The 21,717-nt window shown below is 38.1% G+C and overlaps 1 long non-coding RNA gene across 1 annotated transcript in view; it reads right to left on the reverse strand.

The window, feature by feature from the left end:
* Nucleotides 1-12,835: 12,835 nt before the first annotated feature.
* LOC148222199 (uncharacterized) overlaps nt 12,836-21,717 on the reverse strand; it is a 99,932-nt gene continuing 91,050 nt past the window's right edge. Inside the window, exon 4 of the long non-coding RNA XR_015806638.1 lies at nt 12,836-13,346. This is a non-coding gene — a long non-coding RNA (uncharacterized LOC148222199). The remainder of the gene's footprint in view (nt 13,347-21,717) is intronic.

The raw sequence follows: 21,717 nt of genomic DNA on the forward strand, positions 1-21,717 counted from the left end.
GTTTTCATGCCTCCCCCAATTATTCACAGCTCTACTGACTGCTCATTTATTAGATCTTTTGACTTATGTAGAGATTTTCACTGTGATTTTACTTATCCCTCAACATTGAGCAAATAAACTTTCACTGGCATCTGCTGGGTGAGGGGGAAGGAAATGAAATATGGTTGTTTTTATTGCCTGTACATAAATTTTACTGGTACTAATCAATAAACCTTTTACTTGCAGCACTCAGGAGTACACAATTTAACTATAACAAGTGGCAAAAGTAATGCAGAGAAGTGGCATTATTTCTGAAGTTGGAGGTAAGATCACACGAAATTGTTTTCTTTGGAGTATTTTTGCCAAGCTACCATGTACAGGGGATATAACTCTCAGTCATGAAAGACATGTATAACTGATTATAATTGAACTGCTTTGTGCTTTTTAAGCCAATCCAGGCACACAGTTTGCAGTACATAACTGACTGACTTGGTCTCACTGTGTTTCTTGCTACCCTAGATCATGAGTTTGAGAAATTATAACAGAAATAACTGACTTTCCAAAGCAGTCTTCCTGCAAGTGAAATGACAAGGTAAAGAATGTTAAAAAAAAAAAAAAAGAGGAAAGCTTTTAAATAACCAAGTTGCAGCTCTTTCAGAATTAAATTCCACAACGACAAAATAATCCAACTAAAGCCTACAGTGAAAATAAAGAAAATTTTCAAAAGGGTATGTAGACTGTAGGTGTGGCACCCATCCCCATTGTAATGATAGCAGAGGTAGAGCTTTTTAATTTTTTTTCTCATCTGTTGAATTTAAACATACATTTCAAAAACTGCAACATTTTAACATGTTTTATAAATGGAGAAGTGAGATGGTGTTATTATATACTTCAAGTTAAAGAGATCATGGATTAAGGTCATTGGAACAAATAGGAAGTGAAAATGTGTAGCCGTTAATCATTGTACCAGTACAAAATTTCTTTTGGAACCTATGAATTTCACCTATATCTCTGGATAAGATAGGGAAACCTTCTTTTCTTACACCATATTGAAAGCCTGTGCTGGAATGAAGTTGGAGAGAAAATTAATTATATAGATCTTTAACTACAATATGGGACATAATAAACTGAGTCCAATGGAGTTTCTATTATTCCAGGAAAAAAAAAAAGCAGATAATACCATTATTTCTTTTGCAGCAGTATCAGCAGAACACAGCATGAAATACTTTTCAGACACCACGAAAAGGAACCCAAAGAATTTATGCTGAATGTATAAATGCTATGAAATGCAACTACTGTGGTACAGAGACATTATGGCAATTCATGAGTTCAGTTGTAAGATTTGCCCAAAACAGGCTAAAGCATTTAGTACCAGTACAGTAAAGGTGCAGGGAAGGTTAGGGGTACTCATTATTATGTGATCTGGAAAACTGATGACCTGAGTGAGACATTTGTCCATAACAACTTTCTGGAGATTGACCATGAATGGTGCTTTATCCATAAGATTCCTAACAGCTTTGACAACAAAGCAGGATGAAAAATTGAATACCAAAGACAGACTAGAATAGAGGAGAAATTTCAAAGGGAGGAATACTACTCTAATATATCTTCTCTTATTAAAACAGCCATGAAAAGCATCACTGCAGTTGCAGAAGAGACTTGCACTGGTAAAAAGGTAAAAAGTCACTCAGTCAAATCCAGAGTCTGGAATATTACTGTAAAGCATTACTCTTATTAGAAACTGAAGATTTTGTGCAGTCAAATTTAGGTCATCTGTCTCTCAGAAGCAAAGATAAGATCTCTAATTTGATCGCAGCGTAACTTCATGGTTTGTCACCCTTCCATCAGAGAGGAAAAAGATTAATTTGATCACTGCAGTGAAAGGGGCAGAGGAACTTAACTATGAAGTATTTATTTGGCTGGGAAGCAAACAAAATAAATGCCACATTGTTATTTTGACACTAACCTCAGCTTACTACTTATGGTCAAACCAAAAGCTGTATTTAGAGAGGTAATTAAATTAAGTTCATTCCTCTCCAATTGCAGGCCAGATTAGTATCACTCTGCCATAATGCAATGCTGAGAGGATACTTAGTCGGCAAAAATCACTGCTTTGATGTGTTTTGGGATGTGGTATTATTATAATCAAATTATGCTGACTTTAATTTATTAACAGCTCTATTTTCTGCACATTTAGGTTTTAATGCAAAAAGTACTAAATAATACAGTGTTAAACTGCAGGACAAATTATTAACACATGAACTCCTGATTATTTTTATTTCAGGTGCTGTTTAGAAGGCATTTGTCCAACCTCATTTCTTTTCATGTTTTGCTAAAGACCTGGCTCAATTTCTGAGGGTCAGACTCAGTTTCAGAGTAAGCAGTTTACAATCATTTTCCCACTGTGAGGGACTGAGAGGTATAATGGGAGAACACGGCTTTGGCTTCTATTATTCATGTTTATTTGTCTTACATTAATATCCAAGGTAAATATCAAGATTTATGCACTATACTGAGACTATACACTATACTATTACAGAGAAGCTGCACAGAAAGAAATCCATCCTCAAAATGGACTTTAAAGCCTAAATATAGTTTGTATCCTCTTAACCTTTTCAGTATCTCTACCATTTTGCAGGCATGAGGAACAATCTGCAAGACCCACAGTAATCTGTTAAGTACTTCTTGAAGCAATTGTTATCTTTGCTAGACCTGTCTGGACATGGTGGGATTGCTAAGAGGGCATTTAAAAGGACTTTCCTCATTGTTCCATATTTGAAAGAGTCACTCAAGGCCAAGTTCATTTCCTCTTTTGTTTGATGGACATGAGACCAAAGTACTTTTGTACATCACAGAAGCTTAATTCTACTGAACTGCTTTCAAGATATATTTAAATCACTAAGCATTCTCTACCTAAGCCTAATCCCTCAGACTTCTGAAAAAAAATTGATTCTTGGCAAATAGATATAATCACTTTTTTTCTCTGTGAAAATGTAAGTCCACAATTAGCTCACATGAAGAGACGCAGATCAGAAGGGCTTTTAAGTGCAATTTTCTTACAAATCTTTAGAATACAAGTCATCACATGCAGCCAAGCTTTCCTGGATAATTTTGTAAAGAAACTGATGTGAAGGTCAGATCCCCTCACTGGGTCACAGCCTATTTGTTTTTCCATCTCTGCAGGACTAGGGAAAATACTGTCCACTTGAGAGCACAGTTCAAGAGTTCATGTGCCAGATACTGGTGCTCCAGGAATTTCTGTCCCATTTCATTTCTGGCACAGGTTCCTCTCATTTTCAGAAATGAAACAAGGTTTTGGTAGATATTTCTGAGTTTTCACCCCATAGAGGAGATTAGTAAACCATGAATTAGAGCAGAGGCTTGATTTAACAAAAACCCTCTTTCCTATTAGAAGTATTTTATTAATATGGCATCCTACAGGGATCTCTGAGATTTGGCAGCTGCTCTACTTGGTTTACTCTTGTATGGCTGTTATTGCACAGCTCTTCTCTGGTGCCCTGGTTCAACACAAAAACATGTATGGTTACTTATCCAGATCATTCCACCATCAAAAAGAATAAAAGATGGTTTTGTAAAGCGTGTCTGAATTACTGCTTGTATAGGCTTTAAAGCCTACCACCCTTTCAGAAACCTTTTCCTACTGCATTCTTCTTGCAGAATTTCAGAAATAGCTTGCCAAAATTACACACAAGCTGCCATGAAGTTCAGAATATGAAAATAAAGTGATTTTTTTCTTTGATTGATGGCCAGATTGCTCTCCCAAGATGTGACTAATGCAGCTACAGAGCAGTGGGGGAAGGTCATTAAGGCATGTATTGATTTCCTCTGAATTCTGGACAATACATCAACAATCTTTGCTACTTCTACTTGAAATTTTTAATTTAAACAACCGGAACCAAGCGGTCAATCACTGGCTTCCCTTGGAGCTGAGGCCATTTTGCATTGATATTTCAGATGGAATAGAAACCATAAAGCTGCATTGTGTCATGCATGCTATTAATAACATTTAGACTGTGATGATATAGCAAATGTAAACAATGATAATCATTGAATGTTTTTGAATAGTTCTGCTGCTACCAGACAGCTTTTGGGCACCATGATAACAAAAGGATATAAAGCTGTTTTAAATCCTCCATTTTGCTCCTCCAGATGAGAAGCAGTTGGGGTCACTTGGCTTCTTCAGCTAGAGAAGAGACAGAGAGGAGACTTCACTGGGGTCTGCAGCTTCCTCACAAGTGGGAGAGGAGGGGCAGACACTGATCTCTTCTCTGTGGTGGCCCATGCCAGGACCCGACGGAATGGCCTGAAGCTGTGTCAGGGGAGGCTTAGGTTGGATATGAGGAACAGTTCTTCACCCAGAGGGTGGTCAGGCTGGAACAGGCTCCCCAGGGCAGTGGTCACAGCACCCCTGACAGAGCTCAGGAGTTTGGACAATGCTCTCAGGCACATGGTGGGATTCTGGGGTCTTGTGCAGAGGCAGAAGTTTAACTTCAATGATCCCTGTGCATCCTTTCCAATTCAGGATATTCTATGATTCTAGATCAAGAAACCAGGTACCATAAAATGCAATTCATCTGCAAGAATGAATGTACTCTGGGGCCAACATTACATAAATATTGTGAAAGATGAATTTCACTCTGCTTAGTATTGTACTCTCTTTTGAATGCTACAACTTCCACAATAAGACCAAAAAGAGAAAAGCAATACTCTACCCATTTATAAGAGTGTCTCCAGGACACAGAATTTCTAAAACTATGTGCTACTTGTTTCTCTGTGCCACTTTCAAAGCTGATATGTTTGTTGTCCCTGCTGTACCAAAACAGAAAATGAAAATATCTCTCTTAAAATTGAACAGATCTGTTTTTAATTCAAACATTGTATGAGGATGTGCATCTCCTTGACATTTATTTTGGCATGATAATCTACCATTTGCACTATTTTGGCATGATAGTCTACCATTTGCACAATATTATACTCAGTCACACATAATGCTCATGATGAAGGATAGGTGCTCTTATTAACATCAAAGTGCTTACAAATTATAGCTATTTTCTTTATTAGCTTGTTCCAATCTATTTGAAAAGGCTACCGAAGGGTGTCCTACAGAAACAGCAGCAATCAGCATCCTTTGGGATGGTTTCTTTCCTGTAGCACTCTCCTCCCCTGATTTGCACTGAATGCATCCTAACACTCCTGACTTTCTTGCCTCCTTCCCTAGTAAGTCAACTACTAATTAATCAAATGCTGATTTTAATTGGAAACATTTTTTCATTAATTTGAAAGATGATTGAAAGAGACTTTACTCAAGCATCACCTTCTGTTCTTCCAAAAAAGACTGTTACAGTACTCCTGTTTCAAAAGAAGTATCACATCATATCAAGCTCACAGATCTGCTCATGTAAGGAGGGGAAAAAAACCCATACAAAAACAGACGAAAAAACCTCAAGACCTGTATTTTTGTAATGCTTCACCAAATCAACAAAAACGCAATAATACTGCAACCTAAAGAGCATTCAAAGTTAAGAATTGCTTGCCAAATTTAATTCAATGTGTTTTGCTGGCTTTCTCACAAGTCTGACACAAGCTTATGCTCACTGACAATGTTTGCAAACATGCAAGTGCAGAATAACCTCAGGGTTACTACACTGTGCTACTAGGTGCATAAAAAAACTGCATTGTGAAATGGCTTAGTCTGACACTCATGGAACGCATAGCCTTTGTTGCATTTTTAAGCAGAAGTTCAAGAATTTATTTTTTTCCAGTTCCCCAAACTCTAATCTAGGTAAGGGCTCCTGCTAGCACAGAGCTGGAGCTGACTGTCCTCACACACCAAACATCAGTAAGGCATTTAAGTACTGGCAGTAAAAATTACAGCAATTCCCCCCACCTGCAAAGAAAATGTATTAAAACCAATCTATAGCAAAAAGAATGTTGGGTTTCTTTGTAATAAACAAGCAAAATCAAAAATCCCAGCTGAAAGTTCATAAAACTATTGAACTCATTGAGGACAAAAGATCTACACTTAAGATCATTCAAGAAGTTATTAAAAATCAAGCCAATTAGACACAAAACAGCCACCCTCTCTTTTTCCTTTTTGCAGTACCAGACACAAAATTTCAAACTTGCTGAACATAATCCCACATTTTAAAGTGGCGATTTACAAAACACCTGCAAATGTTGAGTACAGCAGGCTCTCTCTGACCTCCCTTGAGATTACATCATCTAAGTTTTAGGACCTACATGTGTTGAACTTAAACATCTAAAATATTACTAGTGTGAACCACATAGATGTTGAATGTCTCTAGACAGCTACTTGTAAAAAAAAAAATCCAGACTGAAAACGCACTAGAAGGACTTTTACTGCAAATTTTCTATGCTCTCATGAAGCTTTCTAAGCCTATGCAAATTACCTATGTAACTGAAAGAACTAATTGATGTTCTGATATATGGAAATATGCTTTTTGGTGGAACAGATGTTAAGAGCTTTGTTTCATAATTTGTCAACTTTATTAAATGTCACCAAATTTGTTTTAAAACTGAGTTTTCTTATTGTGATCCAGAGTCTATTCCCTGAGCAAAGCCTATTTGTTGAATGTGTCCCAGGTTTTAAAGCCTATCTCCTCCTGTAACTGAAAAAATTAAAATATCTGGAGTAATGGTCATGGCCAGACTACAATAAATTCAACCAGGTAGTGTTTTGGGTTTCGCAGTTTCCTCCTTCAATGGTCATAAGTCAAGATTTGTTCCAGCACTGGAAATACTCAGGCATAGTAGAGCAATGACATCATTTTGAGAGCAGACTGGACCCTAGGGATTTAAATAGAAAACTACTAAAGCTTTCAGTAACATAATTACAAATTTATATTCAAATTAGGTCTTTTGAACTACATCATTCTTCTGTTTACTGTATTCAAGGTAAAGGACATTAAAAAAAAAATCTTTATTATTTTCCCTTTATGGATGGTGGCTTTCTAGACAAACATACTGACTGCAGCATAAAGCCAAATTTCTTTATTAAAATGTCAAATGCTATTCTTTCCTAAATTTCTCTGAACAAAGAAGGTTTTAGAAGAAATACCTGACCATCAAATGGATTTCCAATCATTAAATAAGCAAACTGATGAAAAAGAGAGCTGAAAAGGAATACTATACTGCATTGCAGTTTTCTTTCCCTTTCCTAAAACTGGTGGTTGTTCAGTGGTCATAAAATAGCATCCACAGACAAAAAGGCAGCAATTCCATATAATGCATTTATTGAAATAATAAAATTATCTGAACCAAAGGCTATGTTGTTATTAAAATGAGACAATACACAGTACTAATAGCTTCATAATTTTGTGCAATACTTTGCCAAGCCTAAAACAGAGCAGGCACCCATTCCACAACCTAAATTCAAGTAATGAAATATGACAAAATTCAACAGAAATGATAGGTGAAAATATAAAAATCTAGGAAAAAAAATAAAGTGAATGAGTGAAATCACAATTCCATCAGCATTCATATAAAAGCCCCCCAGCACAGTAAATGAGGCTGTGATATTCACCTTCATAGACTGCAAGTAATTTTTTTGTTGTTTGCTTCATTTTAAAATATATTTTCCTGACTGAATAGAAAAGACAGGGCCAAGCAGGACATATCCAGTAGGCAGAACTGTGCACTGCAGAGTGTATTGGTTATCCTCTCCATGGTGTGCCCAGTGAATCCTTCAATGCAATGAGATTTGTCACCCAAGTGAGGCTGCCCAAGCTGTTCCCACGACACAAGGGCATGGAGAACAGCACGGAGAAAGAAGTCATCCAGATCCCTTTCAATTGCCATGTGAACACAGAGGTACAAGGAAAAGGAAATTTCAGAGTTTTCACCTAAACTATGACAATTTACTCCATAAAATGTATTTTTATTTCAGAAGTTATGTCAATGTGAATCACACAGGGAAGAAGAGAAGTGTGTTCTTCCACTACAGCTGGATGTCATCACCTCTGCAGTGGTAAAGCCTTACAGAACACAGGTAAAAGATCTGCCTCAGATCTGGATGCAGGAGGATGAACCAGAATTTGCCACTGACCTTTACTTGCCAAAAACTATAGATGAAGACCAATAAAAAGAATATTTTAAAGGACTCAATTTTTTTAAAGGAATGTCAAAGTGTTCTGTTGAAAGGATTCAACTCCTATTAATAAAAAAGCTGTCCAACCAGTTAGAATTTAACATTTTTCCTACAAATGCCAGTATTTTCAGTGCTCACTAATCAATTTAAAAAAAAAAAAAAAAACACACCAAAAACCCACAAAGAACTCATAGGTGCTCGAATTTTCTTCTCTATTCAGAAATCGTGATAGAACAAAATAGACGCATTAGCATTCATATTTTCCTTAACTGAAGTGATAATGGACCACCTAGCTTGTCAATCTGGTGTGTAACAATATTTTTCAACTGACTATCCCAAATTAATTTATGCTGAGAATGGAGCTCAATGCACCTCATTATAATAGTCTGTGCCATGCAATTCAAAGATAAATATACACATTTTTATCTCTGAGTAGGATAAACCTGGAATAAGCCTCCTAAAATTAATTGAGGTTACTGCAGTCTTACTCTGATGTCACTCAGATCTGTGTGTGGTCTAGAATTAATACAGAATGTTTGCACAATGGTAAATGGATCTTACTGCAGGAAGGGATTCTGATATTTGTGAACAGCATGAAAGTTCCTCACCTAAGGAAGAGATTAAGCAATCACCACCTAAGAAGTGGGGCCCACATCATTTGGTTGTGTGCATATATTTGATTGTCCCTGCAGAGGAGTCACTGTTGGCTGTGTTGGTCTCCACAATTACCATTACGCTCCAGAATAAAAAGACTGACTTTGAACCAGCATTTCAGTCTTCCTAGAAGAGTCATAACTGGACATTCTAGACCTTGAACTTACAAAAACAAACTCAGTTATCCCAGTCTTACACATTAGCCCATAGAGGGCTGCATTCTTCACTTTTCAGCATTATAAAATGAAAGCTTTCAAATGCATTGACTTAAAACTAATTTACCAAATCTTACCTATATTGCAGAGAAGTATATACATCTATACTACATCTGAAGAGAAAGTAGCTGCTCTATTTTACAAAAAATAAAAAATTAATTGAACATGAATTAAACAAACCAGAACAGCTGGTTAGAAATAAGGAAAGAGAGATAACACAGTATGTATTCTGTGTGTAAATGTTAGAATAACTGTTTGTCTCTTCTGTTTAGATGACTACTACGTAAAACTCAATTAATAGCCCTGGCAGGAGGAGTCTCTCTTTGTTTTTCAGGAATGAGTGACTTTATGCAGAGTCTTCCCAGCAATATGTGTGGTATACCAGAGGAGCACAGAAAAAACAAGCAGCTGGGACCAGTACAAGTTCCATTGATGCTGATGGTTCCCTTTTCATATGGCCGACAATTTTAATAAAAAAAGATTAAATCCCAGAGTGGGTTTAACTTTATCATTCAATATAACTGACACTGCAGGAAGTGCAATATGCGGTTAGAAGGAAAATTAACTGTGTTCTAGATAGCATATCCATCATGCATGAGCAGTGTAACAGCTTGGGGTAATCACAACAGCTTTTTTCATTTAGCTGAAAATAAATATTGAAAACAGAAGTTAATCAACTATACTGTGAAAAAAATACTCTTTCCATCTTAAATCATACTGACTTCCATCTAACTGTGAAGGTGCTCATGGGCAAGTCTCTCCACCAAGGATGGAAGCAGAAGACTGCTGCTACTCTAAATGACCAAGACATTATAGGAATGGCTCTTTTTGAGAGATTCTTTGTGTCTGTGAAAGCTTTCCTGATGTTGGTAAGCAAATAATTTCAGCCTGTCCCAATCTTAGTCCATTGCCCATATGAGCTGTAGCCTTCTGGCACTCTGCCTACCTGTGCACACCAGCACGTCTGCCTCCAGAAGCCGGGGCAGAATGGGGCACATTCACTCCTGACCAGCCCCAGCAGCTGCAGCACTCAGTGCTGGCTCACAAGGTGAGCTCCTGCTGTGCCACATCCATCCCACAGCTCAGCTGGCGCAAGGATTTACCCGCAGTAAATCCTGGGATAGTGACAGGGGAAACATTTGCGTTTCTAAATGTATCAGCTATTGTGCTTCAGTTTCCAATTTAATATTATGGCTTCTGGCATTCACCTTCACATACTTGGACAAGGGGAAAATGTTTTTTTCAGTCATTACCAAACTAATATATTGAAATGCTTTTCTTGCACGTGATGAATAACTAGAAACAACACATTTCAAAAGCCTCAACAATTACCAACTAGAGACAGCACCCACTGTGTGTTGCAGTAACCTAACAGTTCCTTGGCCAGAAGATTCACTGATTAAATGAATGTCTGATATATAAAAGTTCGCCACAAGATCTAATAAAAACAGCTTAAGACTTTCAAGTGAACTAAGATTAGAGTTACAGGTTACCCTGGTTACAGCTACTGGTGAATTTCAAAAGCAGTTTGAATTAGCCTGAATCATTCACTGCATGCCTTAGTTAACATATGAAAGAAAAAAAACTGAATTATCACTTGGGAAAGCAATCTTGATCTGAAGTGCTGTTACTAAATGTAAACAAATTTTTAATTAGGTTTTTTTCAATGACTTCAGGTCGTCCTATTATTGATAGTGCCTCAATTGTTATTTGCAAAAAAGCAGAGGCTTTGCTAAATAAGTTATAGAAGTCTTTGTAATTAATTTTGATGTGATCTACTCCTCTTGATAAATCCATTGGGAAATTAACTCAGCTGGATACGACCACAATTATTTGTATTAAACTCTCTCTAATCTGCTACAGACAAATTTACTGTGATAAAATATATGGACTAGGAAGAATTCACAAATCTGTATTTCAGCTAACCATTAAAAATTCAATGAAATATCATGAAACCTACTCAAAAAACTAAGTACTAATACTTAAGAAATTGTGAAGGAATGTAGCAATTGTTCAGTTAAAAGAGATCAAAGAGAGGGGAACAATCATTTTCCCAGCAGACAGAACAAAGATTTTCTCTTTTGAAATATGCTAAATATTTATCCAGATAATAAATGTTGTTTTTTCTAGACCTAACTCATCTTCTGTATTACTGTTTTATGGGAGAGGTCCTGACAGAAGGATTTAATAATGGGGGAAAAAAGAGAGACATTTAAATAGTATAGAAGAATTGCACAGGGAAGTTTATCTAATGTCAATCTTCAGTGTGCCCTGAGCTTAAACCACTCTGAGGATGAAGCTCTCTGAGCTTCACAATCTATTTTGGCCGTTATTCATGAGCTAATATTACAAATTACCTTCCTTGGCACAAAGGCAAAAAATTAAATCAAACACAGTGTTCTTTCTATGTGGAAGCCCCAAAATGAAAGCAATCTGAAGATCAATCACTGACAATTCTAGCTCCTACTAAAAGTCAGCAATTTTATGAATAGCAACATTTCCTCATCCAGGACCTTACAAGGCAACAAACTCCTATTCTGCAGTCTTGCAAACATGTGTTATCAGTAACAATTTTTCCTACTGTTTATATCATCCTCCAAGAAGAAAAGAAACAACCATGGGTTCACTGACAATTGAGACCAGATTTGGATGCATTTGAATTTTCTTCTAGTTGTCAGTAGCTCATTAAATGTAACAGCTTCACAACCAAGACATAGAAATGAAATACATAAATTAAGGCATTTTAATATTCAAGCATGTATTAAAAGTATAAGAATTTTCTAAATGCCAGATGAATGACAAAGGTAAATGGTTATCAGTCCAGTTTCTCAAAGTGACACAGCAGGTTTAACATCTGTGTGCCAGAACACAATGCTGAAGTTCCTTGAGAACCCAGGACTCTTAACTTAGTAAGCTTTTCACTTGTGCCTGTGGCTCCTTTTAAAGATATTTGATGTTTTCTTATGCTTCTTCAAGTCCATATTTCCCATTCTCCTAGATATCCTACAGTCGAAAACTAAGTTAGATGAATTTACTCCACGCCCTTTCTGTTGAAGCAGAGCCAATATGAATTTAGTGTAAGACTAAAGTTAAATGTACGACAGCTTCCAGAATAGGGCACCTCCCGAGTCTTTGTTTCAACCTTCAAGAATTATCACATTTCGTTAACCAATGTTAACGAAATTAACATTGGTTAATTGCCCAACACCTCCTTATGATAACCCAGTTTGTTCTCACTCCAACACTTCCATTTCAACAACCCTTTCCTCCTGCTGCTCAGTCTTCTCTTTGTAGATTTCTGGACTGGAGTTGAAGGATTTGCTCTCCATCCCTCTCCCTCATTTAGTCCCTCCTGACTTCAATATATTACACAAAAACCCTTCCTTTCCCCTCTATTCTGGTAATTAGATTTTGGACTTTCCTGTTAAGGAAACTTCCCAGTCTGACCATTCACAAGACAGGCAGCTACACTCGCACCACCCCAGACTGTCACTGCTGGGACTGAAGCCCCTGTGGGTCTGCCCCACACTCACACCAGGTTTTCCACAGCTGAGTCTCAGCTATCTCATTCCATAAAACAATTTATTCCTGGTGCACTGACACAGAAACAGCTCAAGCTGCTCTCCCCAAGGAGGGAGCCTGAACAAAGCAAACCTAGGCTTTTATCTTCTCTCACCTCAAGCAGGGGAAAGTCTGAGGTTTCAGCTCCTGCCAAGACTGAGTGCCTTCACCTGGCTGAGCCACAGCCCCCTTTGTTCTCCAAAGGGTCAGCAACTCACAGCCTCTTGCCTCCGGTCAGAGCTCACCTGCAGCTGCTCCTCAGCCACCTGCACGGAATGGATTCCTCAGCACTGCTCTCTGTTGGAGTCCCCAAAGGTCCTTTCTTCCCACTCAGATGGGGTGGTTGAAAATGATCTATGTAGTTTTACTCCAAACAAACGAACAAACAAATTGAAACAGAGTCAGTAGAGCAGCCTATACCTTACAGAGGTAGCTAACTGCTCAATAACCTCAAGTTTAGTGGCAAAACATCCTCTAGCAAATGGAAAGCTCATTTGAAGTAGTAAATCAGCAGGGACTCAACCAATACCCTCGTACAAGTGTGGCAGACCCACTTGCACCTGATATGCACTTTGCAGTTCAAAGATAACAGTTTATGGTCAGGAAGGGCTGTGAGACATTATGTTCTTCCCACTGTAAATACAATTGGGAAACAGCTAATGGACATACCCGGGAGCAGCAGAAACAGTTGTTCCACAAGGGCAGACAGAGCAGGAGCTGAGGCTGACCAAACAGCAATCTTACCTGTCAGCATCCAGGCAGAGCTGGGCTGTGAATGCTCGGTGGCCGTCCAGTGATCCTCTGACAAGCTGCAATAACAAAACAAGTCCAAGGTAAATTCTGAAACCCCATTTGGCAAGTTGGGACAGAAGGAAACAGGGCTAGCCACCACTCAGCTCAGAGAAGGAGTAGGAACCTCTGCTACAGCTCCTGAAGAAGAGAAAAGGAGAGGGGGTGTGGGTGGTGATCTGTAAGAGTGACCAGGGCTTTTGCACCACTAATTAGTGGTTTGTCTCAGTCTCGTCTGTTTCTGTTCGTAGTCAAGATTATTAGAAAGGCAACTGAGCCAGATTCTCGTGTTCAGACTTGGATGTTTATGATATCTTATCAAAATTTACAGAAAGCATTGTAGCACTTCTAGCTGCTTGCTAGAAGCAGGAAAAATGGCTCTAAGCTGAGCCTGTTTCAAGGCCTTTTAAAGCTAAACAGACCAATAAAAGTTTAAGCCCTATATTATGTATACTCTTAACCCAATAATAGATTCCCATGACCCTTGGAGTGACTTTCAACTGACCAATCTAAAGGTAACTATCTAAGTTCCGAGAAGATGATGATCAAGAAGAAAGACACCACCCAAAATTCTCCATCTTGTCCCCTAACTACCACTATACTGTAAAAACCTCAAATTTAAAACCCATCACCCAGTGAAAATACACACATCTAACCCACTACATATTTATGATTTCTAACACATTATTTATATTTAAGTCTTCTCCAAGGTTTCAGGTCCAGTGCAGTGTTTTCCAGGGGGTCTGTGACTGGAAGCACAGAGAGCTCAAAAACTCCAGTTTCCTGAGATCCAACAGTGATCCCAGATGAGGCTGCTTTAGACAGCCAAGGCTTGTTAATGTACTCAGGGCCCTGGAAAAACACTCACCTGCAGAGAGCAGTGTCCTGCACCAGCAACTGGGGTCAGGTTCTATCAGCAGGAACCTTTAGGAGGGGATGAGGATGATTTCTGCCTTGGAAGATGTGCCTGTTCCATGCACACACATCCTGGACCCATGGCACTCAATCAGGGGCCCCTAAGGTGCTTGTACCCCATGAGAAACGAGAACTGCTGCTGCAGCCAGGAGCACAAGGAGCTGCAAGCACCTTCCCAAAGGTGCTTGGGTTCAGGCAAGGGCTTAAAAAGCCCTTGATCCTGTCTGAACATTCCCTGCACAGCTTTACATTGTTAGCAAACCTTATTAATCCTTTAACAGAGTAACCTTCTTATGAACTAATGGGTTAAGACGAAGAGTTCCTAGACAAATTACTTATACATACAGAATTACGTGCTCGCAACAATTCATCCTTGTTTTCCTCATATGAAACATTCTTTGCCTGGTACCTCGTTGAAATAACCTAACCCATCTTCAACTTTTGTGAAGCTAAAAAAGATTTATAGCAGCTGGAATCTGCCTGTAGACCACATTTTAGCCCCCAAAACAATTTAAATACTTTGCTATACTGGAGGTTTTTCATCTAGAGACAGAACATCTTTAAAAGAAAATAAAATCTGAAAAAAATAAAGGTTCTAACCAATACAGTCTGGCCTGATAAATATAGGCAAGGAAAGAAATTTACTCATGTTCTGCACCATAGCTAAGTGAACTTGGAGTAAAAGATTATTTTCCACTATAGGTTTAATATGAATCTCGTTTTGTTCCTGGGTGAAAAAGAAAGGCCAAAAGAAAACAGAAGTGACTGGACGTATAATTTTGGTAGAGAAATGTAATAATTTTCATCAGAAATATATCTATAGTAAAATGAAAGTTTTTAGAACTTAGTTCTGCCTGAGATGCAATCTTGATACTGTATGTTTAATGTTTTCCATTTTCTGAGCAAGTATATTAAAAGTTATTAGATGAAAGGAAAAGCAAATCCCAGACCACTGTAAAGTATTTTTTGCATCAGTTTTTCAAAGTAAAGAGCATTGAAAACTGTAATTTAGTTCTGGACCTTTAGAATTTCCTAACAAAAGTAACATTATTATGATTTTTTAAAATCAACCATCAATTACAAATAAATAGTTCCCTTGATTTATGCCAGTGAATCTCCAAAAAGGTGAAAGATTTGCAAAGACAAATTTCTTTAAATAAACTTTTCACATACAGTTTTAAGGCCTCAAAATTTATTGCCACAAAATTATAGACACAGAGAGTTTAATGAGCATATTCATGCTCTTAAATCTGTGGGGGGAAGAAAATGAAAGGTACTTAGCATGTTTCTGAGACCTTCTCCTGACATAAAAAAACAGAAAGTGCCCAGTGCTGTGCAGTCACTGATCAACACTGATGTCCCAGAGTGAATCCACAGACACACATCAAACACGGGTGCTGGGAATTTCCAGTGCCTCCAAGTCTAAGTGGCAAATGCCAGAATTGGAAACACCTAAGATTCCTTTGGCACTTGACGTTCAGGTCCAGTTTTTGTTAGCTAAGCTCACTTTGGGAATTAGCTTTTATTACTCCATTCTTACAGCATGAAAAGTGAATAATTTCATTTCTGTATTTTAATATTTTGTCTTTATGATTTTTTTTTCTTTTTTAATTCCTTTAGCTATGCTTCCTCCTACTGCAAAAAGAATTCACCAACTTTCATCAAAATTCTGGCATTTAAAGGCAACTTGATATGTAAAAAACCCTGTATTGTTATTATTTTCTGAAAAGAGGGAAAATATTGCCCTCTAATAGAAACAAAGAAGAAAAGAAAATTATTTGAAACATTAAAATGTGTCTGCAACAAACCATTTAAATAACAATAGCAAGAGAGAGAATTACTGAAAGGATAATGAGAAAATCACTTAGCAGTTGGTACAAAGAGCGTTTATATGTGAAGACTTTCCCTCCTAGCTTCGTGGTTTCCAGAAAACAAACAACACTTGGAAGATACAGACAAGGGAAAGCAACTCAGTCAAGGAACTCTTTAACATTTAAGGTGACCCTGGTATAATTGACCATGCCTTCACATGGCCTGGTGTAAAGCAAAATGTGCTAACATTTGTCTTAAGAGTTTTTTTTCCCACAGAACTTGAGCTAAATACAGGCACATACAATGGTAATGTGCAAACCCTCTGTTGATACCCAGCTGAGGGTTTTAACTGCTGTGAATTTCTGTTTCACTTACCCTGCAACCATCAGCATCATACTGTAGGTATGATTTGGTTTGAAAATGTTTCTAGTCACATTTTGCCAAGGTTTTCCTCTTTTAATTTGCTCTCAGACCTTTGTTTCACCATGTACTGTTCAGAGGATGCAGGATCTGATTTGGAAGGATTTAAGGGGGACTTCCATGTAATTTTGTGCAAACTGTATTGATAATAATAAAGTCTAATAAACAGAGAGTGGGATTAAATGGAATAAACTTGAGGCAAATAGTTTTCATAATGGAGCTCTTCAGCTTCAAGTTCCTCAAGTTCCTATGATTACTTTTTCAGTCTTTTTAAAGTGAGGAAATGACATTTTCTCCATTTCATAGAAGAAAAAAAACAAAAAAACACCACATGGGAAGATTATTTGGACACATCAACATCACCCTGGAGTATTTACTTGAACCTGTGACTCCTACATTAAACTAAATTATAAAAATAAATATTATAGTTAGTTTCCTTTCATCTTCATTTCTGGTTGTTGAACAATTTGAAAGATTGAATGCTCTGCCCCATGGTCAAGAGTCCTCTCTCCTCACAGTAATATTCCTTTGTCTTTTTTTGAGGACAGACAAGACGTGGGAACTGCATGAAAAATTTACCTATAAAGTTAGTCCAACAGGCCAGAAGTAGCAAAAATAGTTTTGTGTGAATACAGTGAAATAACAGAGCATGTGAGTTTATAGAACCATCACCTGAACACTTTCCATTACCATTAAATTCATGTCTCAAATAGAAAAGAATTTCAATGGGGTAAAATGCCCTCTCTTGACTAACATCTTCATTACAGAGAACCATACAGCTCAGAAGAGAATAGTGTGTTGCTGTTGGTTCCTAATGGGTGCTTATTATCCCCAGGCATGCTGCAGTGGGAGAGTACTGCTGGTGATTAATGATTTAACTGCTGCAAAAGAGCAATGGCAGAAATGTCCATTCTCGTTTTTTTATCAGATACACCACTAAAGTGAAAATATCCAAGTATTTGTAGAGGAGGACACTTTGGAATCAATAAGGAATAGACTCAGTCACCTTAAGAGCCATATAATTTGGAGTTTAGAAGTTATACCTTTTATGAACTGATAGACTTCTCCCTACTGGCAACTTAAGTTACAGAATAGCTTCATTTTTGAGATGAGTTGTTTTGGAAACATCTTGTCAGAGAAAGAACTATTCTATCTGTGCTGAAAATAGACCACCCAGTCTGGGCTGAGTATGCCACATGCATTACAAATTGTGGTTCATCTAGTCCTGCAGCAACTCCAGCTTTAGAATCACACTGTTTTAAAATTGTTTTGAATGAGATGACATGGCTCAGGTCTATGCAATTCAGTGCATTTTTGGTGAGGCCACTTTTCTGCAGGTGAGGTCCAACTTTCAGCTCTGCCGGTGTTTTTCTACCTGCAGAGACCTGCAGCTGCCTAGGAGTTTCCACGCTGTTAACAAAATCATGTGTGTCAAAGATAAAGTTCTCATTTCCAATGAAGGAGGGAAGGAATAACAGCAAAGCCCAAAGCTCAGACACCGTGGCATTCATCTTGCACATTAAAAATACAGGTTCAGGCTATTAATCTGGAGCAGCAGTTAAAGCATGAGCTTCCTGTATGAGGAATTCTAAGTATTTTAAGTGCTGAGTGCTTGGCTGTTTTCAGGTAGACAATTTTCTGTCTCCTTTTCTTTGTTGATAATGGCCATTTTATGAATGTCTTTTCCTATCTCTCATTTTGACCAGGTCTTCCATTTTGCATCTGTCCCAAGTTTAGGATCAGAAAGATTCAGTTTAGGGGATTCAGCAATTTTCAAACAGAAAACCTCTAAATCTTTTACAGAACATTCCCAGGTGATTCTACTTGTGAACATTTATTACCCTGAAGGCTTCCACTTCACTGAATTTCAAAGTCTTTTGCAAGCAGATGAGGTGCTGAAAACATTTAGATAAAGGTTACAAGAACCCTCTATAACATGAAGTGGCAGGCAGCCTAAGAATAAGAATTGCTACTACTTCTTGCAACAAAAATTACCTAGGATAGCACTGCAATAATTATGGCATTAGAGAACATGAATGTCTTCAATTCCCAGATGGACTGTTGTCCTGTAAACCACAGATTTTTCTGGGATAATTCCCAATTTTGATGGATCCAAGTGCCCTGGCATCTGTCCTTTCAGCCCCAAGAATATCAGAAAAGAGCAGCTCCAGGCAGAGGCTCCCTGACCCAGCTGCAGATTGGCACATATCACAAACTAATATCAGCTAAACCAGCACAACTCGTAAAGCACAACCTCATTAATTACCAATGCTGCATAATGGCTTTGTGCAGGTCTGAGGTCATCATCATAATTGCCAGGAAAAGAATATTGTACAGCTAGTCCTGAGACATCCACAGTACTATTTCCAAGTGTGACTCATCATTCCTCTTTAAATTCAAATCCAGGGGTTCAGATTTCAATCAGGACATTTCTTTTCAACCAGAAGTCAAAAGTCCTAAACCCCCCAGCAGTTTTAAGCTGTGAAATTCCTCTGACTCCTGTGGAACAGTTTCTGCCATTAAACGATGTGAATGATAGCAGAATTAGACACCACCTCTCTGAACACTCATGCCTGCTTCTCTCCAGCATCTGCTGCTTGTGCTCTCCCAGTGCTTTCAGGACCTGATGATAGCCTGAGCAGCAATCCCCTCACAGCAATTCAGCTGCACTAGGTACTGCAAACTCATGCTGCTTCACCATTACATTTCTTTTCCCTTATTTTGTCACTCTTTAATGAAATCATTAATTTTCCCGAGATTACTTTTTCAGTATTAAAAAATGAATAAAACCCCCTGCCTAATTAATCTTCCAACCCTCCTTCCTCATTTCACCAATCATAGATTTTTCAGAGCCGCGTTTTCTTAAGCAGCTTATGTAAACCAAATCATCACTATGTGTCTCCTTCCTCTCAAACATCTTGCAGTATAACCCCATAATACTCCCTATCTCATTTCTTTCTTCCATGTTTCCATCTTAATAAAGCAATGGATGAAACAAAGTTACTAGCAAATAAGACGACAATGTATTCTTAGCCTCTGATAGCCTTGCTATTGTTTTCTCAAACAACGCCTCTTAAATTGCCAGCTGGATCTCTCTCTTTTTAAATTCTGGATATCTACTTGTTTCCTCCCAGACTTGAACTTCCATCTAACATTTGGTCAATAAAACATGCAGGAGGAAACGGAAAATAACCTTGATTTTCATCTCTGGCTCCTGTGGTGCTTCAGCAAAAGGAAAGTCAGTTTCCTCTGGCAAAAATTGACAAATCCACAACATTCTAAGAGTACATATCCTACATGTTTCTGAAATACTTCAATGCAATATTTCGCTTTGTTTTTGCTTGGTGAGAGAAACTATTTGTATAGATTTTCCTTTCATCTCAACCAAAGAAAATCATGTGTCTAGTACTTGTCATATGTACATGGACATACTGGCAGGAAACTTGCATAAAACACACTTGCCTATTTTAGCTAAATAATCCTATTACCTGCCAGCAAATAGTAAACATAGTGCAATGCACGATACAGATATCAAACTGGATTTGAGTCAGTAAGCTAGGGAGGAAAACATTAACTTATGTCTCAGAGTATGGGAAATATAATCCTACCAGGTCTGTTTAAGTCTTATTTTGTTCACATCAAAGCATTGTTGCAGGGACAGCTCATTTCATTTCCCTGGGAACCAATCTAAGGATGGGATATTCAAAGAAAAACAGGTGGCTGAAGACAGCTGGCAGAGACTAAATACCCAGCTTTAAGGCAACTTAAGCATAATGACATGCATCCTCCAATTTCTAATTTTGTAGCTTGCTTTTCAACAAATACTTTAAAATTCAGAATTTTAAAGAGAGGCAGGTTGGAAGGGTAAAGTGCCTCTAAACCAGTAACACCTACTCAACTGGATCAGTGTGGAAGGAAAGCAGCCAGTAGCTTTCCAGTCTTGTCCAAATCTGTTAAGATTTGGCTTCTCAACCCATTTTGCAAATTGGTCTTAAAGTCAAATGTCTTTTCCCTTCTCCCAGCCCATCACAGAATATGCTGAATTGGAAGGAACCCATCAGGATCATGGAGTCCAGCTGCTGGACAGGAGAGACCCAGCAATCCCACCCTGTGCCTGGGAGCATTCCCCAGTTACAAACACAAACAGGGCTGCCCTGTCCCAGGTGCAGAACCTGGCACTGGTCCTTGTTAGACTTCATCCAGCTGGTGATCTCAAGACCTCTCTGCAGGGCCTCTCTGCCCTCGAAGGAGTTGACATCTCCCAATTTATTCTTGTCACAAACTTAGTGTTCCTTCGAGTGCTGTGTCAATGTCATTAAAGAAATGATTGCTGACTTCAAAGCACAGTGAGACAAAGAGGAACAGGACATCTCAGAGTGAGAGGTGATGCCAAAGAGAAACGAGAGGATAAAAAAAAGTGCAAAGAACAAAGGAGAGAGAATGTGGAAGGGAGAACCAATAGAGGCCTTCAATAACTGAATAAAAACTGGGCCATGTAGACAGGAAGGTAGATTAGTCTGGTGAAAATTAACCTAAAGATCTGTGCAACTTCCTACCTATACTATTTATTACCTAGTCTTTGTTTGTACAGCATGTTTGTGGAACCAGGTTTTGTTCCAGACTAGCACTTAGTGACAACAGATTTAAATCTGCATGGTTACAGGAGACACACAGATATATGTGAGACAAATTGGAATGGCCACACTGTACTTCTATGGAAGGAGGTAACATGTGGCAGTGAAAAAATCCCTCTGGCCAAACAGCCTTCACTGAAACTTTGCTAAAAAATCTTTGTGCTTCTTAAGGGTTCAACTTTTTAAAAGAGATTATATGTAAGCTGCAGGCAACATTCAATGTCCCATACTCTAAGCCCAGAACTCAGTAACAAAGTAGCTCACAATGTGAACAAAGTTTTAATTATATTTAAATTCTCCACATTATTTAAAGACAAAAAAATAACATGAGTCCATCACATAGCAGTGATAAAATCTATAGTCCCCAAGCAAGCAACAGCCTAAGCATGAGGCTGAGATAGTCACAGGAGCAGCACATACTTAGCACAATAACCTGCTATGGGTTTCACACCTCAAACACTTTCATGGATCCCATTAGACTGCTATGAATGGAGACAAATATTAAAATTTATTCACCGTCCTTCTGTAATTTTAATTCAATCCAGGCACGAGTTGAATACGAATTTGTGAAAATCAGTTTTCACCTTGTGTTATAGGAGTGAATTGTGAA

The sequence above is a fragment of the Sturnus vulgaris genome, chromosome 14, assembly GCF_052056855.1.
Source record: "Sturnus vulgaris isolate bStuVul1 chromosome 14, bStuVul1.hap1, whole genome shotgun sequence".
NCBI lineage: Eukaryota > Metazoa > Chordata > Aves > Passeriformes > Sturnidae > Sturnus > Sturnus vulgaris.